The sequence below is a fragment of the Penaeus chinensis genome, chromosome 29 (assembly GCF_019202785.1).
Source record: "Penaeus chinensis breed Huanghai No. 1 chromosome 29, ASM1920278v2, whole genome shotgun sequence".
Taxonomy (NCBI): domain Eukaryota; kingdom Metazoa; phylum Arthropoda; class Malacostraca; order Decapoda; family Penaeidae; genus Penaeus; species Penaeus chinensis.
In genome coordinates this window covers 28,438,362-28,443,361 of record NC_061847.1, presented here as the reverse complement: position 1 = coordinate 28,443,361, position 5,000 = coordinate 28,438,362, and positions in this window count along the sequence as shown.

Below are 5,000 nucleotides of genomic sequence, written 5' to 3'. Positions count from 1 at the left end.
CTTTTCCTCCCTTCTCTCTCTCAATTTACTTCTCCCTTTCTCCTCTAATTTCTTCCTTCCTTCTTCTTTTCTTCCCTCTTCTTCTCCCCACCTACTCTCTTTCCTTTTCCTTTCTTTCTCGCATTTTCCCTCTTTCCTTCTCCTCTCTTTTCTCTCTTCCTGTCTTTCCTCTTTCTCTCTTAGCTTCTCCTTCTTTCTATCCCTTCCTTTCTTCCTCGTTCTCTCTTAGCTTCTCCTTCTTTCCATTCCTTTCTTCCTCTTTCTCTCATAGCTTCTACTTCTTTCTCCCCCCCCCCCCTCTCTCTCCTCTCCAGTCTTGAATGCTAATTCCATTTTCGGGCAAATAAACGTAATCAACATGAAAGCCTGTTTATATCTCCCACTTCAGTTCCCCTCCTTTCCCTCTCCTCTCCTCCCCCCTTCCCTTCTCCTCTCTCCTATCTCCTTCTATCCTTCTCCTCTCTCCTTCCTTCCCCTTTCCTTTCTTCCTCCTTTTCTTCTCTTCTCTCCCTCCTTCCCTTCTCCTCTCTCTTCTCTCCCTTCTTTCCTTCTCCCCTCTCCTTCCTCCCCCTCTCTTCTCTCCCTTCTTCCCCTCTGCTCTCTCCTTCCCTCTCCTCTCTCTCTCCTTCCCCTCTCCTCTCTCTCTCCTTCCCCTATCGTCTCTCCCTCCTTGGATAGAAGGAAAGGGGAAGAGAAGATAAGGAATAGAATATAGTGGATAGAAGGAAGGGAATAAAAATAATTAGAAGTTAGAGGATAGAATAAAGTGTATAGAGGGAAGGAGGAAGATAAGAAACCTGGAGAGTGGGGTTGGGGGGGGGGGGTAGAAGGGACGGGGCTAGAAATAAGTTTCCCCATTGTGTTAAGTCGTAATATATTTCGCAGGGCGGGAATCCACACACAGCCGATTCTTCTCCTGTAAGGTGGGTATTTATCTTCTCTCTCTCTCTCTCTCTCTCTCTCTCTCTCGTTCTTTCTTGTTCTTTCTTGTTTTTTGTTTTCCTTTCTTTCTTTTTCTTTCTTGGTTTCTCGTTTTCTGTTTTCCTTTCTTTCTTTCCCTATCTTGTTTTCTGATTTTCTTTTTCTCACTCTTTCTTTCACTCTCTTTCTTCTCTCTTCCTCTTTCTCTCTCTCATTAACGTCCTGTTTCTTTTTATTCTTATTTATTGATTAATCCCTCTCCTTGTTTCTTTCTCTATTCCGAATCTAGAAACAAAGGAGAGGGAGATAGGAAGAGAAGAAGATAGAAAGATAGGAAGATAGGAGAGAGGGTGAGAGAATAACGAAGGGAGAGTGCAGAAGAGAGAGTGAAAGTGAGGAAGTGATAGAGGGGGAGAGGAGGAAAGAGGGTGGAAGGAGAAGGAAGGAGAAGTAGAAATGAACAGAGGGAGCGAGAGAGACAGAGACTGAGTGTGTGTGTATGTGTGAGTGAGTGAGAGAAAATGAGAGAGTGAGAGAGTGAGAGGGAGATAGTGAGATTGAGAGAGTGAGAGAGTGAGAGTGAGAGATGAAGAATGAGAGAGTATGAGAGTAAGAAAGCAAGAGAGAGTGTCATAATGTTTACTTATCATTCCAAAAGAATAAACCGATTTTTTTTTTTTTTAACATCTGGGTATTGCAGAAAAAAAACTACTAGAATTATTGTAACTAAATCAATACACACACACACACTCACGCCACACTCACATATATATATATATATATATATATGGCAGTAAATATCCGGATATTGTTTCGCGAGAGAGAGGGGGAGGGGGGGGGAGGATATGAGAATGAGAAAGAGAAAGAGAAGCAGAAAGAGAAAGAGAAAAGGAAAAATAAAAAGGAAAGAGAGACATAGACAGAGAAATATTGATAGAGACCCTGCAAATTGTCTGGACACCATTGTAGTTCCGGCGCCAGAAGACAAGTGAGACGAGTCAGTGTTACAAATTCAGGAGACGCTTGACATGTTGCCATTCACGGACACGACGACACATGAGGATCTGTATTATAAACCTTTGCATATTAATCTACTCCCCTTCCCCCAGACACACCGTGGAGAGTTAGGAGAATAAAAGGTTAGTCTACCCTCCATAGGTCGCAGGAGTCGGGGGATACAGACGTAAAATATTTCATTTGCGTTAAAGGCAATTTTCATCGTCATTCAGTAGTATGTATTTAAAATGGAAAATACGAATAGAGGAATATAAATACCACAGTTCAAATACAATATGCAACCGTTGAAAAGGTTTCAAAGGTTCGTGACGTCACAGGCGCATAGTAAACAGCCAAAAATCAGACCTTGTTTTCAATTGGCCTCGTATGTATTTATATACACATACGTCCTGAACCATTTAGTGCGCATTAAACCATTCACCATACATATTGAACCATTCAAACAACAGTACGTGAATATTTGAGACATTGTCTTGTGGCTCGCGGGGTCCGGATTACGTCTCGTTGATTATTTCCTTATATTTTTGTAAATTGTTTTTTTTTTCTTTTTTATCACGTGTCTGCAAAATTGAGTATTGCCCAGTACTTGTAAAATAAGGGAAGGTAATTAATTAATCAATTTGACCATCGAAATTCATGTGAATGTCGACCGTATGGATCCTATCAATATAACGTGCTTGCTGACACTACCAATGTTATCAGGACTCGTCAAGAGAGGCCGCCCTTCGTGAAATGAGTATTGGGGGGGTTAAAAACGTAATTAGAGGAGGCAGGAAAATAGTACAGCGTAGTGAACAAAAAAAAAAAAAAAGAAAAAAAAATACTTTTGCTATTTTCTAAATGTTAATATTAAGGGACAGTTATCCTCTATTGTACCTGTAGTATATCACTGCTGATTACATGGGATTAAGAAAAAAATTGTAGATTCTGGGATACGTGAAATCTTTGATAAGTCCAGTTAGATGTAAAAAAAAGTGAAATATTTGTTCGTTTAGAAAATGGGAGAACTTCAGACAGGAAACCTTATGGAGAGGGGTAGCTGATATATTTCGTGTGGTAACCAATTAAAATAAATTCTCTGAAAGATTTTGGAGATCATAATTAACAAATTATAGCGATGACAGAAGAAAAAAAAGTAATAAAAATGGTAGAATAGAAACAGTAATAAGTTATTTTTTTTTTTTGGTATTAACATTCGTTATATGGTTTGTATATCGTATGATCATTAAATAAGTTTTCATTACTAGTATTTGATAGTGATCTCCATCTAAAATGGCCCATGTGACATTAATCGATTTTTTTTATTGAACTTCTTATTCAAATGTAATTTTTGATTATTGTGAAAGAACACATTGGTAATCTGTTACAATTTTCATGATTTCTTGTCGCTCCTTTCTTTTTATCTATATTTTCAGTTATTCACTCATGTCTACATGTAAGAACATAAGTATGAACGTATATTGTTTAATGTTTGTGTATTTTTGTATGTGGGTGTTTGTACATATACACACGACAGAAAAATAGAAATAGATATATGAATATTATTATACACATTTTTTAATGATAATAAAACGTCCCAAAGTGTATTCTAATTTATTGGATAATAATCAACATTAATTTGAAACGCAGGCTCGGGTTACAATATAGCCAATGTTTGAAAATCAGTCATCCTGTTGTTCAGACTATAATTTTCTTTCAAAAGTGAGTGTGTGAGTGAGAACGAGTGAGTGATGGATATGGTATGTGTGAGAAAGTGAGGGAGGAAGAGGGAAAGGGAAGGAAGGGAGGAAGAGAGGGAGAGTGGGATAGGAAGAGGGAGAACGAGTGTTAGGGAGAGAGAGAGAGAGAGAGAGAGAGAGAGAGAGAGAGAGAGAGAGAGAGAGAGAGAGAGAGAGAGAGAGAGAGAGAGAGATAATGATAGGGGTAAAAAGGAGATAAGAAGAAAGATAAAGAAAAAGATGAAAAATAAAAAGAAGCGGACGAACAGAAAACAATGAGAGAGACATTTCTCTTGTGATATCAAAATGCAAACATGTATAATAAACTTAATTCACATAACCACACAGGGAGGAGAGAAGTGTGTGTGGGGGGGGGGGGGGGGGGGGTGAGGGAGGGAAGAAAGAAAGAGGAACGGAAAGGGAGAAGAAAGAGAAGGAGGGAGAGAAGGAAAAGGGGAAGACTGAAAGAAAGACAAAAGGCGGAAGACAATGAAAAGGAGGAAGAGAAAAGGAGGAAGACGATGAAAAAGGGGGAAGAGAAAAGGCGAAAGAAAGAAGCCGAAAGAATGGGAAGAGGGCGGAAGAGAAGAAGAGAGAATGGGGGAAAAGGTTATCATCGTCGTTGTCAAGGAATGAGGGGAACTAGGGAGGGGAAGAAGGGAGGGGAAGAGTGAAGAACGAAGTAATTAACATGCCTGAGAAGTCATTGCTGAGGACAAGTAAAGTGGGTGACTCACGGGGGGTATGAAGAGGGAGGAAAGGGGGAGAGGGAGGAAAAGGGGAGGAGGAGGAGGAGGAGGGGGAGGAGGAGGAAGAAAAGGGGAGAAAGAGGAAAGGGGGTGAGGAGGAGGAAGAAAGGCTGAGCGGGAGGCAAGGGAAAGGGTGAGAGGGAGGAAAGGGAAAGGGTGAGAGGGAGGAAAGGGAAAGGGTGAGAGGGAGGAAAGGGAAAGGGTGAGAGGGAGGAAAGGGAAAGGGTGAGAGGGAGGAAAGGGAAAGGGTGAGAGGGAGGAAAGGGAAAGGGTGAGAGGGAGGAAAGGGAAAGGGTGAGAGGGAGGAAAGGGAAAGGCTGAGAGGGAGAAAAGGGAAAGGGTGAGAGGGAGAAAAGGGAAAGGGTGAGAGGGAGAAAAGGGAAAGGGTGAGAGGGAGGAAAGGGAAAGGGTGAGAGGGAGGAAAGGGAAAGGGTGAGAGGGAGAAAAGGGAAAGGGTGAGAGGGAGGAAAGGGAAAGGGTGAGAGGGAGAAAAGGGAAAGGGTGAGAGGGAGGAAAGGGAAAGGGTGAGAGGGAGGAAAGGGAAAGGGTGAGAGGGAGGAAAGGGAAAGGGTGAGAGGGAGAAAGGGAAAGGGTG